Here is a 25706-nt window from a genome sequence, read left to right on the forward strand (position 1 = left end):
TGTTCATATGGGCTGTTAGCACTGTTCCCATTTTCATGGTTTTATTTCATTAGTTAGGCTGGTACTGCAATCTTAAATTGAAGACAATAGCCTTGACTACAAAATTTGGGCTAATATTTGACAGTCCTAAGGGAGTATTGCACTGACAGGAATGTAATATTTTCTGTTTTGCTCACTAATGCCCTTCGATACCTCGTTTGGCATAGTCTTGAAGTACTTTGAAGTGATTGCCTTTTGTCTGTTGATTAGTCTGCAAATATTGTGAACAAGCCAAGTGTGGCCACACCACTCTTCCGTAAATCCCTAATAGTTGGCGATTTTGATTGACATTTGGTCAAACGGAGGGAGAAGCACAATCTATATTATCATTAATAATCCTGACTCATACAAAGCAGTGGGAAGAGAGGAAGCATTATTCTCAACAGAAAGGGCTCTTGAACCAAATTGTTGACTCAGTCTTATTAGAAGATGAATAGGCGAGAAGGCAGCTTGGCTGCACTTACTCAGGTTTAGTAGTGTGCACAATCATGAATATTAAAGAGGTACCGACATCTGCCGATTCCCTTCCATTGCCATTTGTAGGTTTCAAGTAAATGGTGTGTGTAACATGATGACAATGGTGCGATATGTGGAAATATCTCAAAGGCAAAGTGGCCAGATACTAAAATAATCTTCCTTTCCTCAGCACAGAGAGACCTCAGAGCTGTGCAGAGGAGAGGTTGTCAAGAAAACAACCTCTCCCTCAATGTTGCTAAAACAAAGGGGCTGGTTGTGGACTACAGGAGGGATGGAGACGGGCTAACCCCTATTGACATCAATGGATCTGGGTTGAGAGGGTGAACAGCTTTAAGTTCCTCGGCAAACACATCACCAAGGAACTCACATGGTCTGTACACACTAGCTGTGTGGTGAAAAAGGCACATCAGTGCCTCCTTCAACTCAGACTGTTGAGGAAGTTTGGTATGGGCCCCCAAATCCCAAGAACATTCTACAGGGGTACAATTGAGAGCATCCTGACTGACTGCATCACTGCCTGGTATGGGAACTGTACTTCCCTTAATCACAGAACTCTGCAGAGAGTGGTGCAGACAGCCCAGTGCATCTGTGGATGTGAACTTCCCATGATTCAGGTCATTTACAGTGACAGGTGTGTAAAAGGGGCCCGTGGGATCATTGGGGACCACAGCTATCCCAACCACAATCTATTCCAGCTGTTACCATCCAGGAAGTGTTACCACAGCATAAAAGCCAGGACCAACAGGCTCCGGGACAGCTTCTTCCACCAGGCCATCAGACCGAAGAACTCAAGCTGACTTGAGTGTACTCTATATTACATTGGCTATTTTATTTATTATAAATTACTATGATTGCACATTGCACGTTTAGATGGAGACATAATGTAAAGATTTTTGCTCCTCATGTAAGTGAAGGATGTAAGAAAGTCAATTCAATTCAAGCAACAAACAATCTGCTGGAGGAACTCAGCAGTTCAATGAGTATCTGTTGATACATTAGGTTGAAACCCTACATCAGGACTATGTTTGTTTCTGGTAAGGATGTAAATGTCTCTTGACCCTGTTTCTTGTAAAAACACCATCTTTTTGCCCCGTTTCTCAGTCTCCGCTACATTGCTCTCAAAACGAGGCCTTCTATCTAAAATGTTTTTTTTTCAGGAAATGTGGCTTCCCTTCTACTATGGTTAATGGCACCTATTCTTCCATTTCTTCTCTTCCTCAGCATTCTGCACTCTGTTACTGCTTTTCCCTTGTATTACCTTGACGTGTGACGACATGCAAAACAAAGACTTTTTTTCATTTTATCTTAGTACCAGTCACAATTATAAACCAATTTACCAATTTGCCCTCCAAACAAAACAGGGATAGAGTTGCCTCAGTCCTCACCTTTCACCGAATGCGTTTCCACATCCAAGACAATTGATGCTAATGCAGTGTAACCCAAAACATCAACAACTCCTTTCCTCCCACCACAGATGCTGCTCAGCCCACTGAATACCTGCAGATTATACTTTGTTGACCTGCATTCCAGCATCTGCAGCATCTTGTATCTCCAAGACATGCAGGTAAACCTGGATCAGAAGGCCATAAATGGAAGATAGTTATCGAAAGTTCCAATGAGAAATTTAGGAGAAAGTTCTTTGGCAGAGAGTGGTACAAATGTGGAACTCACTATCAACTAGGGAACACGAGATCCCGCAGATGTTGGGGATCCAGAGCAACACACAGAAAATGCAGGGGGAGCTCAGCTGGTCAGGCAGCATCTACGGAAATGAATAATCTGCCGATGTTTCGAGCTGAGAACCTTCATCAGGATTGGAAAGGAAGGAGGAAGACAGGCTAGTAGGTGACAGGTGAAGCCAGGTATATGCGGAAGGGAGGATGAAGTAAGAAGCTGGAAGGTGATAAGTGGAAAAAACAAAGAGCTGGAGAAGGAGGAAACTGATAGGAGTGGAGAGTGGAATATGGAAAAAAGGAAGGAGGATGGGAACCAGGGGGAGATAATTGGCAGGTGAGGAGAAGGTGTAAGAGGCCAGAGTTGGAAAATGAAGAAGAGGGAAGGGGGAGGGGAAAAATACCAGAAGTTGGAGGAATAGATGTTCATGCCATCTGGTTGGAGGCAACCTGGATGGATTATGAGATATTTCTTCTCCAGCCTAACACTGGCCTCATGTAGCAGGAGGGAAGGCCATAGACCAACATGTCAGAACAGGAATGGGGCTAGGAATTAAAATGGTTGGCCACCAACAAAATGAGCATCCCAAAGAGCTTCATAAATAATTCCTGAGATATGACCTTATTTCCTCAGGTTAAAACTTTATTCCCTGGAGCACGGAGAATAAGGGCATATCTTACAGAGATGAGGGGTATAGATATGTTGAATGCATGCAGGCTTTTCCCCCTCATACTGGAGGTCATAGGTTTAGAAGGAAAGGTGAAATATTTAAGGGGAATCTGAGAGGAAAATTCTTTACACAAAGAGTGGTGTGATTGTGAGACGAACTGCCAGCAAAGGTGGTAAAAACGGGTTCAATTGTACAATTTAAGATAAGTTTGGATAGGTATATTGATGGGAGGAGTTTGGAGGACTATGCTTCGAGTGCAGGTAGATGGGATTAGGTAGAAGCTCAGGTTGGCATGGGCTAGATGGGGCAAATGGCCAGTTTCTGTGCTGTAGTACTCCATAATATATGGCTTTTCAAGTTTAGTCACTATTGTACTCTCAAAAGCTATAACCATTTGGTGCACAGAAACTCCACACAAAACAGGAGAGGGCTTTAAGTGACCAAATGATCTGATTTATTTGATGTTGCTTGTCAGCAAAATTGTCTGAGCAATAAACTCGTGGGAGAAATTATTTGCTCTCCCACGATTTAGTGTCATTAGATATAAGATAAACACACGGGGGAGGAAAGAGCAACATGTTATGGTTGATACATCTTAGAAGTGAAAAAAGAACAGAAATTTGAGTTATGATCTTGGCAAACTTTCTCCTCTGGAAATATGGATTCAAAACCCATTCCAGGAGGATGAGGTGAGTTTTTATTCTTACCACTATGCAGACATAACAAGAAACTAATTTGGTTGAAAGCAACTCGCTGTACTTTGAGAGTGTTTGCAAATATGAAAACTGCCACAATGAGAAATTAATGTGTATCAACATGGATAAAGATACTGAAATTCAGTGTTACCTATTCTGGGATTGGAGTTAAACCATGCAGATGTTTAACTCAAGAGAGAGTGTGAATTTGCTTTGCTGCTCCTATTCTGGGAGTGTTTATGGAGGAGAGACAGAGAGAGATTTACCCTGGATTCACACTTTCTTCCTTTGGGAATGTTTGATTGGATGATGTAGAGGGAATTTGATTCTCCCTCTCTAACCCATTCTGTTCCTTAAACAAGCAATGTTTCATGGGATAGTATAGCTTTACTCTATATCAAACATATGTTACAGTTCTGGGAACAAGGCAGTGGGAGATTTATTCTATGTTCCAGAACTGTGACGTGAGAATGCAGAGGGAGCGTATGGAGAAAGTTTTGCTCCATTTAATTTAATGCAGTACGTGACCAAAGAGCACTTGTCATGAATATAAATAAACACAAACCTCTAATGCCTGGCACTGAGAAACTCAAATCAATATGTTAACTCTCAAAAAAAAAGAAACAAGGGAGGTTGAGGAGCTTTAGTACATGTTGGGAATCTATGTGATCTTCTTTAGACTCTCCAATTCTATATCTTCTATATGCTGCAAAGTCAGAAGCTTCCCTTTAGTATCAGTTGAAAATATTATCATTGATGCTTTTCTTCTTTCCTTCAAACACTGCCAGAAACTCACTCTCTCCCATATTGGTCTTCTCATTTTTCCTTCCTGATCTCGGCTGACTCATATTCATTGGGGTGGCACGGTAGCGTAGTGGTTAGCACAACGCGTTACAGTACAGGTGGCGCGGGTTCAATTCCTACCGCTGCCTGTGAGAATTCTGCATGTTCTCCCTGTGACCGTGTGGGTTGTTTCCTCCGGTTTCTGCCCCCCAACGGTCTGAAAATGTACCTGTTGGCAGGTTAATTGGTCATTGTAAATTGTCCCTTGATTAGGCTAGGGTTAAATCGGGGGTTGCTGGATGGTGTGCCTCGAAGGACTGAAAGGGCCTATTCCTCATTGTATCTCAATAGATGGATAAGTAGATAAAACTTTTCATAAAGCCACAAGTGAATCATCAATTGCTAAGGTCACTTTAGTTCAGCAAAGCATTGATAAGTTACTTTTATGTCTCTGTGTCCAATACATTTACAGTAATCCCAGATCTAAGCAATGAACTCCAGTGTATTAACCAATCATTTATCTAGCCCTGGATTGGTTGAACTACTGCCAGCCATTTTTTCCACTTTATTGTCAACCGACCACTGCAATTGTTAAATAATAGAAGATGCTTTGGAGGATTATAATCAATGCTTAAAGCACAGAGAGAATCTAAAATATATGCATGATATCAATATGTATGAGAGCAAGCTGTAGAAATCTGAAACAAAAGCAGAGAAGTAAGAACATAAGACGTAAGGACAGAGTTAGGCCATTCAGCCCATTGATTCTTCTCCACCATTCCATCATGGCTGATTTATTATCTCTCTCAAACCCATACTCCTGCCTTCTCTCTTTAACATTTGACACCCTTACTAATCAAGAACCTATCAACCTCTGCTTTAAATGATCTAGTCGCTACAGCTGTCTGTGGCAATGAATTCCAGAGATTCAACACCCCCTCTGGCTAAAGAAATTTCTCCTCATCTCTGTTCTAAAAGGATGTCCCTTTATCCTGAGGCTGCACCCTCTAGTCCTAGACTTCCCCACTATAGAAAACATCCTTTCCATGTCCACTCTATCTAGGTCTTTCAATATTTGATAGTTTTCAATGAGATCCCCCTTCATTCTTCTAAACCCCAGCAAGTACAGGCCCAGAGCCTTCAAACACTCCTCCTGTAGGATGAGCTGCATAAAAGTACATATAGCTCAGTGGTACCTGGAATAGAAATCATTTTGTAGGTTGAAACTTGAGCCAAAAAGAAACTTGGTTATCCTTGAGCTTACACTACAGGATTGGACAAGGATACGACCTACGTTTCTTTACTCTGTCCCAAGCAATTACTATCAATTTGTGCCTACATACAAAAATTCCCAGACAATCCACGTTAGTACCAATTATTGGATAAATATTGGCCATAATATAAGGAATACAAAGCTTCCTTACCTTCAAGCAGCACCATGGGAACCATTTTTCATAATTCATTCTCTCTCTTACATCAGGACTGGAGAAAAAAGGTTGAGGAGTCAGGGTAAGTGTCCTTTATGCTACTGTGACCCTCAGATTTCCGTTGGGATCAATAAAGTATATATCTATCTGTCAGCTGATAACCAGAGAAAGTCCCTTTCATTCCCTGTCTGTCCTTTATGCCGAGCCTTGTGCTCACTGTCCATTAAGTGCTGATGTTAGATAGCCAACATTGCCTGCTGCAAGAAATAGTTTTAATCTTCTTTACAATCCATTCACTTTCCTGGTCGAGAACCCCATGAGATTCAATGCCTCATTCCTGGACTAACTTTACTTGATCCAGTATGAAGTTATACTACATACAAAGATGGCCTGAGTTTAGACAAGAGTAATGCCCTGGTTCATATTTTTACTGTAATACTGTATGTATTTCATTTAGCATTTCTGTAAGGGCCCTCTGTTCTGTTTTCTGCTTGTTTGGGTTATTGCTGAAGATAAAAGATGTGGAGAAATGTGTGCCATTCAATTAGAATGGTCGAATTAAGGGAGGTTTCTCTGATGAGGGACACCAAGTTTAATCTTGGGCTTGTGCTCGGTGGGAGATGGAGAAGACGCTGGGGAGAACCGATCGCAGAACTGGTGGGAGGCCCATATGTTTCAGATGGGTTGTGAGCGACGTTGGGAAGGTGGTGTGTGCTTTCACATTGACCGAGGGCCCAGCATGTGAGCAACAGAGAAGTTCAAGATGAGCTCCAACGTACACATTTGACTGTTTAATTAGAATGGGCCCTTTTCTTTTTGTTATTCTTTACTAACCCTTCAGTTAAGATTCATAAATATAATTCCTCTAATCGTATGCAGTGTACTATCAGATATTTCGTGGCACTAATTTGTAAGAGTAGCAAATGACACAGCATCCACACAAACTGGGGATGGGGGCGGGATGAGCCATATCAATCTCATGAGTTTGGCGGGACTTGAGAGTGTCTTCCCCAGACTTTTCACAGCCAAGGAAACTAGGGGGTTTCATAAGAATATTTATTTGGAGTTGGTTGTGTAGGCAGAGGAAGTGGAGCTGATCCAGCGATCAAAATTCTCCTAGACATTGTGGCATAATGACAAGGCTGTGAACAATTTTGTTCAATCTAAAGCATTTACCAGGGACAGGATTGAAGCTGCTGACCAGGTAGCAGAGACTGATGTAAAGACTAAAGTTGTATTTAAGTCATAGATCACAGAAACAGGTCCTTCAGCCCACAATGTACTATACTGACCATCGAGTACTTATCTATATTAATCCCGTTTGCTAGCATAGCCGTATCCTATGTCTATAGTCTATGTCTTGGCAAGTCAAGTATTCATCTAGATCAGGGTTCCCAATTATTTTTATGCCATAGACCCCATCATTAACCGAGGGATCCATGGACTTCAGGTTGGCAACCTTTGATCTAGATACTTCTTAACTGTTCTGACAGTACCTGCCTCCACTATGGCTCTCAGGCAAAGCATTACAGATTCCAAACATCCTTGTGTGACAAAAAGATCCTCCTCCAATCTCTTCCAAGCCTCTTTCCCTTGTCATAAAGTCAAAGCCAAAGTAAAATTATTATCAAATTATGTATATGTCACCATTTACTACCTTGAGATTTATTTTCTTGCAAGCGTTTACAGGGAAAAGAAAAAGAAATGTAATGGTAATTACACAAACAGGAGAAAATCTTCAGATGCTAGAAATCCAAACCAACACACACAAAATGCTGGAGGAGCTCAGCAGGGCAGGCAACAACTATGGAACAGAGTAAACAGTCAACATTTCAGGCCAAGACCCTTCGCCAGGACTGGAAAGAAAGAGCAAGAAGGTGGGGTAAGGGGAGGAGTAAGTACAAGATGGTAGGTGAAACCAGTAGAGGGAGAGAGGTGGGGAGTTCATTGGCGAAAGAGGCAAAGGGCTGAAGAATGAAAAATCTGATAGGAGAGGATAGAAGACCATGGAAGAAAAGGAAGGGGAGGAACACCAGAGGAAGGTGATGGGCAGGTAAGGAGACAAGGTGAGAGAGTGGAATGGGAATGTTGAAGGGCAGTGGGGGGGGGCATTACTGGAAGGTAGAGAAATGGATGCTCATGCCATCAGGCTGGAGGCTGCCCAGACGGAATATGAGGCGTGGCTCTCCCAAACTGAGTAGCCCCATCACAGCAGTAGAGGAGTCCAAGGACTGACGTGTCGGACAGGGAATAGGAAGTAGAGTTGAAATGGGTGGCTACTGGGAGGTCCTATTTTTTTCCAGTGGATGGAGTGTGGGTGCTGGGCAAAGTGGTCTCCCAATCTACGCTGGGCTTCACCAACATACAGGAGGCTACACCGGGACCATCAGATACGGCAGATGTCTCCAACAGTCATGCAGCTGAAGTGTCACCTCACCTGGAAGGGCAGCATTGCACCCTGAATGGTAATGAGGGAAGAGGTGCAGAGGAAGGTGTGGCATTTGTTCTGCTTGCAAGGGTATCAGGAGGGAGATCAGTAGGGAGGGATGAGTGGACAAGGGAGTCCTGTAGGGAGCAATCCCTGCGAAAAACGGAAAGTGACGGAGAGGGAAAGATGGGCTTTTTGGTGGGATCCCATTGGAGATGGCAGAAATTACGGAGAATAACGTGCTGGATGCAGAAGCTGGTGGGGTGGTAGGTGAGGCCAAGAGGAACTCTTTCCCTGGTGTGGCAGTGGGAGGATCTTTCCTTCCCCCCCACTCCCTCCAGCTTTCTGTTTTCTGCAGGAATCACTCCCGATGTGACTCCCCTGTCCATTCGTCCCTTCCCACTGATCACTTACTCATGCAAGCAGAACAAGTGCCAAACTTGCCCCTACACCTCCTCCCTCCATATCATTCAGGGCCCTAAACAGTCCTTCCAGTCGAGGCGACACTTCAGCTGAGAGTCTGTTGGGGCCATCTACTATATCTGGTACTCCTGGTGTAGTCTTCTGTATATCGGCGAGATCCAACATAGATTGGGAGACTGCTTCGTCAAGCACCTTTGCTCTGTTTGCCAGAAAATGCAGGATCTCCCGGTAGCCACCTATTTCAACTCTTTATTCCATTCCCATTCTGTCATGTCAGTCCATAGCCTCTTCTACTGCCTTGATGAAACCACACTCAGCTTGGAGGAGCAACATCTTATATTCCATCTGGATGCCTCCAACCTCATGGCATGAACATCGATTTCTCCAGCTTCTGGTAATCGTGGCCCCCTCCTTCACCATTCCCCATTTCTGTTTCACTCTCTCACCTTATTTCCTTACCTGCCCATCACCTCCCTCTGGTGCTCTTCCCCCTTCCCTTCCTTCCATGGTCTTCTATCCTCTCCTATCAGATTCCCCCTTCTGCAGCCTTTTAATCTCTTTCATGAATCAACTTCCCAGCTCTTTACTTCACCCCCTCCCCCTCTCCTGGTTTCACCTGTCACCTGCCACCTTGTACTGTTTCCCCCCCAACCTTCTTACTCCAACTTCTCCTCTTTCTTTTCAGTCCCGATGAAGGGTCTCAGCCCAAAAAGTCGACTGTGTTCTCTTTTCCATAGATGCTGCCTGCCCTGCTGGGTTCTTCCAGCATTTTGCGTGCGTTACAATGAAAGTTACAGAGATTGACAACAACCAATGTGGAAAAGATAACAAACTGTACAAATTAAATTTTTAAAAATATATCATTTATATTGAGAATGTGAATTTGTAGAGACCTTGAAAGTGAGTCTGTAGGTTGTGGAGTCAATTCAGAGTTGAAGTGAGGGAAGTTATCCACACTGGTTCAGGTGTATGATTGTTGAAAGGTAAACACTGTTCCTAAACGTGGTGGTGTGGGACCTCAGGCTCCTGTACCTCCTACCTGATGGTAGTAATGAGAAGAGGGTATGGCCTAGATGGTGGGTGCCCATGATGATGGACCTTTGCCCTAAAGTTTTAAACACTTCTCCCATGGAGAAAGTTTTATATCACCTACCATACCTATGGCTTCAATAGTTTGTTATATCTCTATCAGGTCTCAAATTTTGGTGCTCAGTAGGATAACGGACAAGAACAAAATTAGGAATGTGGTGTCACGGTGGCCATTGGCAGGACTGGACCCAAGTGCGGAGGAACGGCAGACTCTCTCTGTCACGGTGAGTGCTGGCAATGACTCGACCCAGGAAAAGAGGAATGGCAGACTCCCCATGAAGAGACAAAAACAAGAGGCTGGGCACAGGAATACCAACAGGGATAAGAGGCACAACTGAATAATATCAGGATACAAATCATTTTCCACAAGCACACAGGGGATTCCACTTACCAAGCACAATGAGAGTGCTCTTTAAATAATCATAGAATCCCTGAAAGACGTGCTGATCACAATTAACTTGATAAAATAGAAACATGGAAAGCCTACAGTGCAGTACAGGCCCTTCGGCCCACAAAACTGTGCCGAACATGTCCTCACCTTAGAAATTGCCTAGGGTTACCCATAGCTCTCTGTTTTTCTAAGCTGCATGTACCTATCCAGGAGTCTCTTAAAAGACCCTGTCATATCCACCTTCACCACTGCCACCGGCAGCCCATTCCATACACTCACCACTCTGCGTAAAAAAACTTACTGCTGACATCTCCTCTGTACCTACTTCCAAGCACCTGAAAACTATGCCCTCTCGTGCTAGTCATTTCAGCTCTGAGAAAAAGCCTCTGACTATCCACACAATCAATGCCTCTCATCATCTTGTACACCTCTATCAGGTCACTTCTCATCCTCTGTCACTCCAAGGAGAAAAGGCCGATTTCACTCAACCTATTCTCATAAGGCATGCTCCCCCGATCCAGGCAACATCCTTGTAAATCTCCTCTGCACCGTTTCTATGGTTTCCATGTCCTTCCTGTAGTGAGGCAACCAGAACTGAGCACAGTACCTCAAGTGGGCTCTGACCAGGTCCTATATAGCTGTAACATTACCTCTCAGCTCTTAAACTCAATCCCACGATTGATGAAGGCCAATGTACCATATGCCTTCTTAACCACAGGGTCCTATGGACTTGGACCCCACGATCCTTCTGATCCTCCACACTGCCCAGAGTCTTACCATTAATACTATATTCTGCCATCATATTTGACCTACCAAAATGGACCACCTCACACTTATCTGAGTTGATCTCCATTTGCCAAGGTTAAACAGAAAGCACTTGGGCTTAATGGCTCTAAAAGTTAGTAAATACAGGTGCTTCAGAAACCTTGAAGCCCAACGCTCTATAGCAAGCTGCAAAGCTCATTGCATGTGGTGTCTGGGATTCGAAGGCTGTGGATTGGAGGTTGGAAGGGACACTTAATATTGAGACCCAGATATGCAGAGCTCAGAGCTGGCCTAGTTAGCATACTGTATGGACGAACACACATAACTAGCTCAATTTCTCTGCTCAGCCTGCTATTTCTTCCCATGTTACCATAACTTTACATAGAAAGCCTTGACAGTGACATATAACATAATTATTGATCCTCAAATCCAATCAGGGGAAAAAAGCAACAAATAAATCATTCCTTCTTGTTGCAAGCCATCTTGAATTCTCCTTCTAGACTGAGGCAGAAGAAAAAGCTATTGATTGACAGTGGCCTTCATTAGTGGTGACATAAAAGTCCTTAACAGCATTTTCATTGTCCTATAGATTCCTCCCACACAATTTGCTTCAATCAATAACCCACCATGACAGCTTATTTACTGTTGTTTCAGCAAACAGAAGTAAATTAAAACCATCTTTGGCACATCGCCTGGACATGTCGAATAATGTAACAGTTATATATAAACACACTCACAAAAAAATTAAAATTGAGCTTTACAAGTCTATCCTGGAGCTCTAAATCATTTTCCCATTAGTATTTCTGTCTTCCAATGAGCTGATTCACATAATGGTTCTCAATCTCTTCACACTGACGTGGTGGCTATGCCATAGGGATCATTGATTTAATAGTGGATGCTCTGTTAATCAATAGGGAATTCTGTTGAGTTCTAGAGATCCGAAGCTTGAGGCAACATCTGTGGCTCAGTTAGTGGCCCTTAAACTTTCATTCAAGAAGTCAGGGGCTCAGCCTGGTGAATGGAAATCTGGGCCGCCACCTCGAGGCAGTGCTCTCGAGTGGCACATTTCAGATAATATTATTATTATTATTGGTGTTTTTTTTCTCAGCTCTAGCTGATAAAACCTGAGGTACAAGCATAGTCAAGCACACTCATTTGTCAATTGCTAGGAACTTTTGGACTAATCTCGTGGTGTTTATTATTTTAGCTTTCTGAAGTTTTACATAAAAATTGCTGTGAAGGCCTAATTGTTCAATACTATTGTGTAGTGTCTTTGGGATGGAACCAGTTGTGGATATTACTATTTGGACAATGTGTATCCTGTTCACGTTCCATAGTCTTTCAATTTCCTCTTTTAATTCAGCTTATTTCTGATGTTTTTCACTTACTGATTTCTGTATGTTATGTGTGTCTGGAATGGCTGTATCTATTAAACAAGTTATTATTATTATTATTCACAGATGCAGCACGTAACAGGCCATTCCAGTCCAATGAGCTCATATGACCCAATTACACCCATGTGACCAATTAAGCTACAAACTCACTCATCTTGGAAAGTGGGAGAAAACCAGAGCACCACGAGGAAACCCACATATTCACGGGGATAACATACAAACTCCTTACAAACAGTGTCAGAATTCAACTTAGGTTGCTAATAGCTTTACGCCAACCATTACACTGCTATGTCAAAGTGGCCTGCTCCTTCGGGACCACAGAAAAGTTTTCAAAGTGCCGTAACTTATGGTTACGTTGATAAACTCCCAATGTGCGACTGTGGTGTTGGAACTCAAGAGTGAATGAACGACAGACTCCAATGTAGAGACAGCAACCAGAATTTATTCATAAGATTTCCAATGGAATATCAGTGGCTCAGCTGAGCAACAACTCAAGATGCAACATTCTCAAAATTTAGGAACCAACATTTACCGCTAATCGGGCATCCACTTAAATAATACAGTAACATGGAATCCCTGAGCCTTAACAAGTTTAGACAGAAAGCAACAGGACACCGCATTACAAAGAGCGAATCCCTTGGGGAAAACACAAGGAACTCTAAATGATTAATGACTCTCATTAAACGACAATTAACCATTTCAGAAAACCTCGTAGCCCAGTGCTCTCCAGCACCCCACACAGGCCTGAAGAGTTCATTACAGACACTAAAGTAGGCTATTTGGCCATTGGGTTCATGCTGGGGAGAAGTCCCAAAGTCCGTTTCCCCCTTTCTTTCTTTCTCTCCAAATTATTTCTACTGACACAAACCATCAACGCACTTCTGGTTATTTTTGATGCTATTATCCTACTTCAAGTTGTAACTTTGAGGAGCCAATTAACTTACCAGCATATCTTTGGGATGTGAGAGCAAACAGGAATAACTGGGGAAAATCCATGTGGGTACTGATGTGGCGGGCAGTAAGGCAAAATGCCTCACAGCACTGGTCAACTAGTTTCAGTCCTGGACTCTGATGTTGTCTGTGTGGAGCTTGAGCACTTCTTGCTGTGACTGTGGGCATTTCCCTGACCGATCCAGTTTCCTCTCACATCCATTTGGGCAGGCAGTTGACTGGTCTCTGTAAGTAGTCCCTAGTGTGTGAGCGACTGGTGGAATTCATGAGGAGTGAGGAGGAAGAGTCATGGGGGAAATTGGTAAGGGGATGAGATTGCTCTGTGAGCTGGCAGAGACCAAATGGCCTCCTTCAATAATGTAAGGAAAGACAAAGTATGGAGAGAACGTGCAAACTCTTCACACACAGCAAACAGAATCAGACAAAAGTCCATGTCCCAGAGTTCTGAGGCAGTAGCTCTGTCAGGCAACCGTACCTCACTGGGTTCCTTGCCACTGTTTTGAACAAGATTCCTTGCTAATATTTATCTCTCAGTCTGTGTCACTGAAGCACATTATTTAGGTCATCATCACATTGCCACATGCAGGAGCTTGCAGTGTAGATAGTGGATATCAGTCATTTTACAAGACAGCAATGTGTAGGATACTCTGTGGTATTGTCTGCCACTTGACCTCAGAGAGCAGTGTGAGGTAAACAGGAGAAGGAATCCCACTAATGCTAGAAGACTGAAGGTACAGTAAGCAAGTGTTGGGTCCTGCAAGCATCTGTCAGGAGAGCAACACCATCATCTTCTCAATTCAGCTCCATATCTTTTCTTTATATCTGGCACGGTAGCGTAATGCATTAGTGTAATAATATTACGACGCCAATGACCCAGCTTCAATTCGGTTGCTGTAACTATCTTCAGGACTATCTTCAGAGTAGAAATTGATGACGAAGAGTTATTCAGAGAATAGTACAAGGATTCGTCAAACTAAGAGGTCTCTTATTCTGGACTTGAGCCACAGACTGGTGGTTGACACAGAACTCGAATCCGTGACTGACTGATAAGCACGGGTCCAGAATAACCTTAAATAGAAAATAAAACACAGGAAACCTGCAAGGGTCAAAATCAAAGACTAATCACTTAAGAATAAGAAGCACAAGGAAACCGTACTCACGGAAAGAGCGACAGGGATAAAAGTAGTCACTGAACAACTCTAATAAACTCAAATAAAGGATGTTCAGGTGTATGGAGACCTGTGGCTACCTGGCGCCCCCTGTTGGTCAGAAGGGTTCATGACCATTGCTATCTGTAAGGAAGTTGCATGTTCCCCTTGTGACCACGTGGGTTTCCCCCAGGTGTGTTTCCCCTCACACATCGCAAAGGCGTACAGTTTTGTAATTTAATTGGCCACGTGGCTGTAAATGGGTGGGCCGTGGACTCATTGTGCTGGAAAGGCCTTTTACCATGTTGTATATCTAAATAATACTCAAATACAGAGTCATAGAGTTATAGAACACTACTGCACAGAAACAGGCCATTCAGCTTATCCAGTCCATGCTGAACTATTAATCTGCCTGGTCCTATTAATATTATACTATAAAATATAATTAAACAAAACCAGCAAATGAGAAGGTGTTTGGTTGTGTCAATGGTAGTGGTGAACATAGGGTAGAGAGAAAGATGAGAAGGTCTGAGATGGACCAGTTGGCAGATGTGTTTCAGTAATGATAGCAATGATGGTATAAAGCAAATGGAGGTACTTTAGAGTTAAGAGCTAAAAGATGAGTCTAGAGAAATTGTGTAACTTATTACAACAGAATGATGGTGGAGTGGAATGGGGCACACAGATTGCCTGGCAAGGCGAAAAATGATGCAAAAGCCTAAAGGTGTGAGGAGTCTCCAAGAATATAGACCAGTACACCAGCCATGTACCAGTGAGAGATCCTTCTCCTTTCTAGCTGTCTGCTCCTAGTGCAGCCACTTTCCTGCAGCCTGCTCCTTCCTGCACAAACTGAGACTCCGCTGCAGCCACTTTCCATTGCCACATCTGTTGTGTGAGAAACACAGGTGTTAAGATATGAAGTTGTTAAACTGAACACTAAACAAATTAAAACCTGCAAATCATCTGCTCATTCTTTGAGAAATTTAACTCATTAACATTTTATTTAACACTTACAAATTTTGTGCTAATTGAGATGAGCTTCATCTGTGGTGAGAAATAGAATATTAACACTTATAATATTTGAGTGAAGCAGATATGATACTAAGATGGTTTTTAACATGGCGAGGCACTTCTTTCTGTGGTGGAAACTAAACGACAGGTCACTGCTTAAAAATAAATGGTTATAATGAGTCCCGATGAAAGGTCTTGTACTGAACTGTCAGCTATCAATTCCCCTCCAAATGCTGTATGACTTGTTGAGTTCCTCCAGCATTTTGTGCATGTTGCTTGTGATGAGGTAACATTTTGTCCCACAGATGGCCTCTCCTCTTCAGGAAAAAGGCAGGAGGTTGAGGTAGGTAGAGTGTTGATATGCAACAGGATGAAAGGTTACTATGGGTTTGAGATTACAGTCAAAGTTCAAAGTTAAAATATTCAAAGGAAATTTATTATCAAGGTATGTATATGTCACCAGATACTATCCTGAGATCTATTTTCTTACAGGCATTCGCAGTAGAACAAAGAAATACAATAGAATCAAAGTAAAACCATACACAAGGACTGATAAGCAACCAATGTGCAAAAGGAGACAAACTGTGCAAATACAAAAACACAGGTAGTAATAATAATAATAATAATAATAATAATAATAATAATAACCATATAACATATAATCATATAACAATTACAGCATGGAAACAGGCCATCTTGGCCCTTGAGATCCGTGCCGAACGCTTACTCTCACCTAGTCCAACCGACCTGCACTCAGCCCATAACCCTCCATTCCTTTCCTATCCCTATACCTATCCAATTTTTTTTTAAATCACAATATCGAACCTGCCTCTATCACTTCTACTGGAAGCTCGTTCCACACAGTTACCACTCTCCGAGTAAAGAAATTCCCCCTCGTGTTACCCCTAAACTTTTGCCCCTTAACTCTCAACTTATGTCCTCTTGTTTGAATCTCCCCTACTCCGAATGGAAAAAGCCTATCCACGTCAACTCTATCTACCCCCCTCTTAATTTTAAATACCTCTATCAAGTCCCTCTTCAACCTTCTACGTTCCAAAGAATAAAGACCTAACTTGTTCTACCTTTCTCTGTAACTTAAATAAGAAGAAGAAATATAAATATGATTGACACGCAAATGTTGGAAGAACTCAACAGGTCAGGTGGCATTTGTAGATAGAAATAGAGACAGCATTTCAGGCTGAGACCCTTCATCAGGACTGGCCAACAGGCTTTTGCATCTTCAGTCTCGGCCTGAAGGGCCTTGTTCTAAAACCTCATCTCTGAATTCCTCTCCGTAGATGCTGCCTGACCCTCTGTGTGTCAAACATTTTGTGTGCGCTATTCTGAAGTTTCAGCATCTACAGGCTTTCTTGTATTTATAAGTAAATAAATAATACTGAGAGCATTAATACGCGAAAACAGTCAGACTAGTTTATGAGCTCTCTAAACAATGGAGCAGGTTCAAGTGGCCCATAGGTTCTCATCTGTTCCAAATTTGTATTCTCCTCTGTTCACCATTATCATACTCTGGCCACATGAGTGCAAAGTGCTAAATACAGGGTGAGAGTCTTCTTTGTGCTTCCCCATTGTGCTTCCCCATAGACTCCACAGCAGTCTATGGCAACAAATTCCATAGATTCATCATCCTCCAGTTAAAGAACTCCCTCTGCTAAATACATTCTTTCTCATCTTTGTTCTAAAGGGATATGCTTATATTCTGAGGCTGTGTCATCTGGCCCTGAACTCCCCAACTAATGGAAACAGCCTCTCCATGTCTGCTGTATCTGGGCCATTCAATATTCCATAGGTTTCAATGAGATCTCCCTCATTCTTGTAAACTCCAATGATCACAAACTCAGAGCATGATTTGTTGTGGACACTTTTGACAGATCACTGTGGGTACACGTACACTCACAATGTGACTCTCTAGGGAACAGTAAGTGGTATTGTCTGGGCGATCATCAAATGAATAAGCTGTTAGATATTACAGTCACTTGCTCGATTCTATTCTCATATTAACCCTCAATGTGACAGATGTCATTCAGAAGTGGCCTCATTGACCCATATGTTTTGGTCATGTCCCACTTTACATAATTACTGGAAGGACATATTTACTACTATTTCCTCAACTTGGAATATAGATTTACAACCTCATTTTATTACCGCAATTTTTGGCATACCAAATGAAGATGGTAATCAGTTTTCCCCTTCAATCAGACGAATGATTGCTTTTGTAACATTAATGGCCAGAAGGTCTATATTACAAAACTGGAAAGAAGTAAATCCTCCTACCACGTTTCAGTGGCTTTCTCAAACTGTTTCTTATCTGAGCCTGGAAAAAATTAGAAGCACTATTTTTGACTCATCAATTAAATTTGAAGAAACTTGGAGACCGTTTATTCGACATTTTCATATGAATTAATTTGGCCTTTTCCAGACCTCCTTTCTGCTTATTCATGTTCAGGTATGGAGTTCTGGAGTTTGTTGACACTATCATATACTTGTAAACTATTATTATTGCCCATGTTAGTTTAGTTTAGTGTTTTATTTTTCTTAATATATACTTTTTTTCACATATTTTCAAATTTTTTCTTCTTTTAATGGTTATTTTTGTTTTTTTTCATATATAATCATATGGACTTGATTGATTAAGGTATTTTTTTTCCTGCTGATGTTTAATAGGATATTGTTATCTTATTATCAACGTGACTTCAAGTCTATTGTATTCATAATTTACTCATTATTATGTTATGTTTTTATATGCATATATGAAAATCAATAAAAAAAATTGAAAAAGAAAGAAAAGAAAGATATTACAGTCCACTTGCAAAGACAGCTAACATATATTCAACGTGAAAAAGAAGCTTGTTAATGTGCATGGGTTAAGGAAATGTGTAAAGTGGATACTTCCCTCACTTTTGCCCGTGGAGGTTAGTACAGAGGAATGCATCTGAATCTAAAACTTAATGCTAATCTCGCTTATGTTAATTACTCTTTGCCTAATGAAGAGTCTCGGCTTGAAACATCGACTCTTCCTTTCCATAGATGCAGCCTGACCCGCAGAGTTCCTCCAGCACTTTGTCTGTGTGTGTGTGTGTGTGTGTGTGTGTGTGTGTTGTTATGGGCCATGTTGTCACAGGGTTAAGAGTGGAATTTTATATCCCTTTGGGTACAGCTGTACTGGCCTTTTCTGCAATCAGAATGATAGCCTTATGTTAAAACCTATGTGATAAGATGGTATAGCTGGAAGTTGAAGTAATGAAATAAATATCCCAGTAAATGGTTATTTGGTAACTGACATTTGCATCTTTCTAACATGTTCCATTCAGTTGCTTGAAGACCAACAGAGACCTATGTTTGGTGAAATGAAGCAAGATAAGAGTCATAAATCAGTTTTCTTGTACAGACAGTGAACGTTCAGTGCAGTGAGCACGGTAAGATGCAGAATTTCAATCAATATAGATTGTCATTGTATGTTGATATATTAAAAGATAACAAACTCTTTCTTCTCCACCGTCTGTACATTCTCCTTATGATCGTGTGTTTCTTCTGGGTGCTCTAGTTTCCTCCCACGTTTCAATGGCGTACGGGTAGGGTTGGTGAGTTGTGGAAGTGCTATGCTGGTGCCGCAAGCTTGGTGACATTTGCAGCTGCCCAGCACAATCCTCACTGATTTGATGCAAACAATGCATTTCACCTTGCGTTTCGAATTACATGTGACAAATAAAGCTAATCTTTTACAAATCTGTGGGTCATTTGCCCAAGTGAAATCAGGATAACTTGTAATATCAAAATACCTTCGGAAAAAGCTGCCTTCATAACTTTAAATTTACAGACCTAAGAGTTCTGTATGCTAATCTTTTACAAACCTGTGGGTCATTTACCCAAGTGAAATCAGGATAACTTGTAGTATCAAAATACCTTCAGAAAAAGATGCCTTCTTGATTTTTAGTTTACAGACCTGAGAATTTTGTATCTGTATTTCTCTTTTTATGCATAAAACCCTCTGGTTTTTTTCTAGAAAGAGACTGTGGGATCATTATGTGGTGAATTTTCAGTATCACTAACTTACTAATGACTAATTAAGGGAGAGGAAGTGGGTGTTCGGCTACTTTGCAAAATGTGTAGGATAGACGGACTTTTGAAAGTTTCCACAGCTCTTTTGTCAAAGTTATAGTTGATAAACTGAGGAATGGTCCATGAATATTCAACCTGGAGTCTTTATATTACTGCTGTTCAGTTTTGGAAAACAGCCCTTCAAATATCAGCTAATTATCTTGTTAATGTTCTATTGATAGCCAGAATAGATCCATGCTGACAACTAATGTGTGATAAATGTGTGTGAGAATGAGAAATAACGTGAGCTACTGGAGTCAGTGAGAGAAAGCGAGAGTGAGTGGTAAATAGAGGTGCTTCGAGATTTCAATAAAATACCAAGAGTATTTGTAAGTTTTTGTCAAATCCAGAATTTCATTGCCAACTAACTAAGTAGATGGCAATGATTCTGTCCAGGTATTCATGAGTGAAGGGATTTAAAGTGCATTCATTATAAAGTATGTGTGCAGTATACGTCCCCGAGATTTGTCTTTCTACTGGGAGCCATGGAACACATTCAAAGAAAAACTTCAAACTCTCAATTTGCAAAGGACAAATCATGGAAATGGCACCTGAAATCTGCAGGGTATCAAATATCAAACTGCAAGTCAATGAAACAGTTCAGAAATATCCAGATCAGTTCAATCTAGTGCTGAGTTGTTGTTGACTGCAGGCCACACCGCCAGTCCGCCCCGATCTAAACCACACAAGTTAGCAACAAAAAAAAGAGCAACCAGGTACAAGAAACGCATCTTAACGTGAATCCATTCCACACGTCACGCCGATTAAACTTTGCCCAAGACCCAAGACTCTGGCATCATCCTTGCGGTAGCATCGAGTGAGTGAGTGAGAGTGAGTAAAAATCGAACACACCTTCCTCCGGAAGCACTGAGAGAGAGCAAGAGAGAGGCCTTTCTGTGAATGTGGATGTCGATGCAGACAAGTGCAGCAAGCAGCTGAGATAAGTATCTTGCTGGGGAACGTGTGGAGTGGTAATCAGTGCTGTGGTATCTGAGCAACGCACATGTAAAGGGGGTTTCTTCTTTTTTCTTTGTTACTGTGTATGTAATCAAAAGAGCTTCTTTTGTTTTGTTAACTGGCAGGAATGCTTCTTTGTTGCGAGAGAGTGCTGGGAGAATTGTATTCCTTTGTAAACCAAATGGGGATTAATGTTCTTTCTTCTGAATCTGTAAGCTTTTGTTGACGGGCTTTTGGGCAGATCGGCGCAAGGGGGTTGAGAGAGAGAGGGCGCGAAGCTGTAAGCTGGGCGAGGAACGGACCCCAAGCGGGGGTCCAAGGCCAGGAGGTACTCCGAGGAGGGGGGATGAAGCTAGATGTGCTTGGTTGACCACTCGGAAGGTTCTGAGCTGCGAGTCGAGGAGTTCGGAGGGGATCGAATGGTGGCCAGAAGACTTCAGTAATTGAGCTCCAACGGTTGTGCACGAAGTGGTTTGGACTTTGATAAGTTTGGCGCCTTTTCTTTATTTTTTCTCTTTATATATACTGTATCGTTATTAATCACTTAGTTATAGTAACCTTTATAAATTGTACTCATTTAATCACTTATGGTGTACTGTCTGTTTTTGGGCGAGGCGGGGACATCACACAGCAACCACACCAGCTGATTACCCAGTTTGGCGGGGCCGAAGGCTGCTCCTCCTAGACAAGAATGAGCTGAGCGAGCCTGAGGCGACCCAGGGGGTTACACACATAAAATGCTGGAAGAACCTAGCAAGCTGGCAGCATCTATGGATTGGAATTAGCAGGCATTTCGGTTTGGGACCGAGGCATTGACTGTTTATTCCCCTCCATGAGTGATGCCTGACTTGCTGAGCTCCTCCAACATTCTGTGCTTGTTGGCAAATTTCCAGCTTCCGCAGAACCTCTTGCATTTCTGAGATGTCTGAGAATGGGACAGCCTCGGCGTGAGCAGTGCCAGAGGAAGCTGCAGGTGCTGGAAGCTGGAAGAACAGAGTGCTGGGGAACTCAGCGGGTCAGGCAGCATCTGTGGGAGGAAAGGAACTACCGAGATTTCAGGTCAAAGCTCCACATCATTACTGAGGGCGGAGAGGCGAGATGACCAGTACAGAGGAGAAGGGCAGTGGTGCGAGAGGGTTGTGAGATAACTTGGAGGCTGAGGAGGAGTGTGAGATGACAGGCAGGTGCTGACAGGTAGGAGAGGTGAGCAGGTAGGCAGGAGTTGGAAGACTGTGGCAGGGGAATGATAGATAAGAAGCAGACAAAAGGATAGAAAAAAACAGATGGAACAATGTGGGAGGAGGGGAGTATGATGGTAGGATGTATCTTCCGGAGGAATATAAGCAGGAAGGCTTGAAGTTTGTTTTCCACTTTTCGGCAACACCACCTCCTCACCTCTTCCCTGTTTTCCCTTTCTTTTCACCCACTTTTTATCCTCATCTCCCTCCTGCTGATACTCTGGTCCATCCATTTGTGTCCTTTTACTCATTCCCCCCCCCCCACCAACCCCATTCACCCATCTTCCTCCCCCATCAGCCTTCTGGTTCCATGCAACCACTTCACACACAGATTCTCCCTCCACCTCTCACCTGGTTCCAGCTGTCTCTCACATCCCTGCTAATGGATGCCATTCTCTCCTCGTTTATTTATCCGAATCCAGCTCTGGTAGCCGTAAGACTGTAAGACATAGGAGTAAGATTAGGCCATTCTGCCCATTGAGTCTGCTCCACCATTCCACCATCATTGCAGATTTATTGTCCCTCTCAAACCATTCTCCTGTCTTCTCCCCGAAAACATTGACACCCTGACTAACCAAAGACCTATCAACCTCCACTTTAAATATACACAATATATTAAATAAACACATACACATACAGCTGAGAGAACATTGAGAAAAACTGGACTAGAAGTCCACCCTGATATTTTGTGTTAACTACCTGGTCCTGAATTGCCACAGAGAACGCCTCTGTTTCCGGGAAGAGGTCTCCAAGTCTGAGCCAGGCGTTCAATGCTTCCTTGTTGACATCTAGTCTGCTCAGATCATGGAGATGACTCCCATGAAGGGTTCTTGGTTAACTTTTTCTTCAACTGTGAAAATTTCTTCATTTAGGTTCAGTGGTGTGTACTACTTATCAGAATTGCACATGCTCATGTGGAGTGTGTAATCCTGTTTCTGTTGATGAAAATATATCTTTGATCTTTTAACTGACTGTTATATAAACTTTCAATGACTGTTATTCCTCTTCCTCCTGTCCAAGATACAGTTAATCTAAGTGCATTCGAATGTACATGGAAATGGAAAGTGCCCAGTGAGTGAGTGGGCCAGTGAAGGAGTGGAGATTTGAGGCTTTAACTCGAGAGGCTTCGACAAGAAGAGGCTGAGGACGAGCTTCACTCCAAGTGAGGTAAGGCTGGGTAAGTTCCTTTCAAAGGAGAAAGTTTCAAAAGTTGAGGCAAGTATTGGGTCATGTCAGCTGAGATTGGCCCAGTGGTTTGTTCATCCTGCAGCATGTGGGAAATCAGGGATACTTCCAGTGTCCCTGACGACTATGTGTGCAGGAAGTGTGTCCAACTGCAGCTTCTGGCAGACCGCATTGAGCATCTGGAGCTGCGATTGGATTCATACTGGAGCATCCACAATGCTGAGAAGTCGTGAATAGCACGTTCAGTGAGTTGGCCACACCGCAGGTAAAGGCTACACAGGCAGGAATGGAAGGGGTGGCCACTAGACAGCATAGCAGTAGGCAGGTAGTGCAGGAGTCCCCTGAGGTCATCTCCCTCCTAATCAGATATACTGTTTTGGATACTGTTGGGGGAGATGTCTCATCAGGGGAAGGCAGCAGCAGTCGAGTTCATTGCACCATGGGTGGTTCTGCAGCACAGGAGAGAAGGAAAAGGAGTGGGAGAGCTATAGTGATAGGGGATTTGATTGTAAGGGGAATAGTTAGGCACTTATGCGGCCGCAAACAAGACTCCAGGATGGTATGTTGCCTCCCTGGTGCAAGGGTCAAGGATGTCTCTGAGCGGCTGCAGGACATTCTGGAATGGGAGGGTGAACAGCCAGTGGTCGTGGTGCACATAGGTACCAATGATATAGGTAAAAAAAGGGATGAAGTCCTACAAGGTGAATTTAGGGAGTTAGGAGATAAACTAAAAAGTAGGACCACAAAGGTAATAATCTCTGGATTACTACCAGTGCCATGTGCTAGTCAGAGTAGAAATAGGAGGATATTTCAGATGAATACGTGGCTTGAAAAATGGTGCAAGGGGGAGGGATACAAATTTCTGGGGCATTGGAACCAGTTCTGGGGGAGGTGGGACCGGTATAAATAGGATGGTCTGCACCTGGGCTGGACGGGAACCAATTTCCTAGGGGGAGCTGTTCAGGAGGCTTTAAACTAATGTGGCAGGGGGATGGGAACAAGTGCAGAGAGACAGAGGGGTGTAAAATGAGGGTAGAAGCAAAAAGTACTAAGGTGAAAAGTAAAAGTGGCAGGCAGGCAAATCCGGGGCAAAAAGCAAAAAGAACCACTTTTCAACATAATTGTATAAGGGCTAAGAATGTTGTAAAAACAAGCCTGAAGGCTTTGTGTGTCAATGCGAGGAGCATTCGTAACAAGGTGGATGAATTGAATGTGCAGATAGTAATTAATGAATATGATATAGTTGGGATCACAGAGACATGGCTCCAGGGTGACCAAGGATGGGAGCTCAACATCCAGGGATATTCAATATTCAGGAGGGATAGACAGGAAAGAAAAGGAGGTGGGGTAGCATTGCTGGTTAGAGAGGAGATTAACACAATAGAAAGGAAGGACATTAGCCTGGAGGATGTGGAATCGATATGGGTAGAGCTGCATAACACTAAGGGGCAGAAAATGCTGGTGGGAGTTGTGTACAGGCCACCTAACAGTAGTAGTGAGGTTGGGGATGGCATTAAACAGGAAATTAGAAATGCGTGCAATAAAGGATCAGTAGTTATAATGGGTGACTTCAATCTACATATAGATTGGGTGAACCAAATTGGTAAGGGTGCTGAGGAAGAAGATTTCTTGGAATGTACGTGGGATGGTTTTCTGAACCAACATGTCGAGGAACCAACTAGAGAGCAGGCCATTCTCGATTGGGTATTGAGCAATGAGGAAGGGTTAGTTAGCAATCTTGTCATGCGAGGCCCCTTGAGTAAGAGTAACCATAATATAGTGGAATTCTTCATTAAGATGGAAAGTGACATAGTTAATTCAGAAACAAAGGTTCTGAACTTAAAGAAGGGTAACTTTGAAGGTATGAGATGTGAATTAGCTAAGATAGACTGGCAAATGATACTTCAAGGGTTGTGGGTGGATATGCAATGGCAAGCATTTAAAGATCACATGGATAAACTACAACAATTGTTCATCCCAGTTTGGCAAAAGAATAAACCAGGGAAGGTAGTGCACCTGTGGCTGACAAGGGAAATTAGGGATAGTATCAAGTCCAAAGAAGAAACATATAAATTAGCAAAAAAAAGTGGCACACCTGAGGACCGGGAGAAATTCAGGGACCAGCAGAAGAGGACAAAGGGCATAATTAGGAAAGGGAAAAAAGATTGAGAGAAAGCTGGCAGGGAACATAAAAACTGACTGTAAAAGCTTTTATAGATACGTGAAAAGAAAAAGATTGGTCAAGACAAATGTAGGTCCTTTACAGTCAGAAACAGGTGAATTGATCTTAGGGAACAAAGACATGGCAGACCAATTGAATAACTACTTTGGTTCTGTCTTCACTAAGGAGGACATAAATAATCTTCCGGAAATAGAAAGGCGACCAAGGGTCTAGTGAGATGGAGGAACTGAGGGAAGTACATGTTAGTAGGGAAGTGATGTTAAGTAAATTGAAGGGATTAAAGGCAGATAATCCCTAGGGCCAACTGGTCTGCATCCCAGAGTGCTTAAGGAAGTAGCCCGAGAAATAGTGGATGCATTAGTGATAATTTTTCAAAACTCCTTAGATTTTGGATTAGTTCCTGAGGATTGGACTGTGGCTAATGTAACCCCACTTTTTAAAAAAGGAGGGAGAGAGAAACCAGGGAATTACAGACCGGTTAGTCTGACATCAGTGGTGGGGAAAATGCTAGAGTCGGTTATCAAAGATGTGATAACAGCACATTTGGAAAGAGGTGAAATCATCGGACAAAGTCAGCATGGATTTGTGAAAGGAAAATCATGTCTGACGAATCTTATAGAATTTTTTGAAGATGTAACTAGTAGAGTGGATAGAGGAGAGCCA

General features: G+C 42.6%; 1 long non-coding RNA gene across 1 annotated transcript in view; it reads left to right on the plus strand.

Moving 5' to 3' along the window:
* The first annotated feature begins 2025 nt into the window (after positions 1-2025).
* Positions 2026-25706, plus strand: part of LOC132381089 (uncharacterized) — a 45016-nt gene continuing 21335 nt past the window's right edge. Inside the window, exons 1-5 of the long non-coding RNA XR_009507928.1 lie at positions 2026-2080; positions 9809-9929; positions 15858-15969; positions 18695-18799; positions 22697-22843. This is a non-coding gene — a long non-coding RNA (uncharacterized LOC132381089). The remainder of the gene's footprint in view (positions 2081-9808; positions 9930-15857; positions 15970-18694; positions 18800-22696; positions 22844-25706) is intronic.

Source organism: Hypanus sabinus, chromosome 25 (assembly GCF_030144855.1).
Source record: "Hypanus sabinus isolate sHypSab1 chromosome 25, sHypSab1.hap1, whole genome shotgun sequence".
NCBI classification, from domain to species: domain Eukaryota; kingdom Metazoa; phylum Chordata; class Chondrichthyes; order Myliobatiformes; family Dasyatidae; genus Hypanus; species Hypanus sabinus.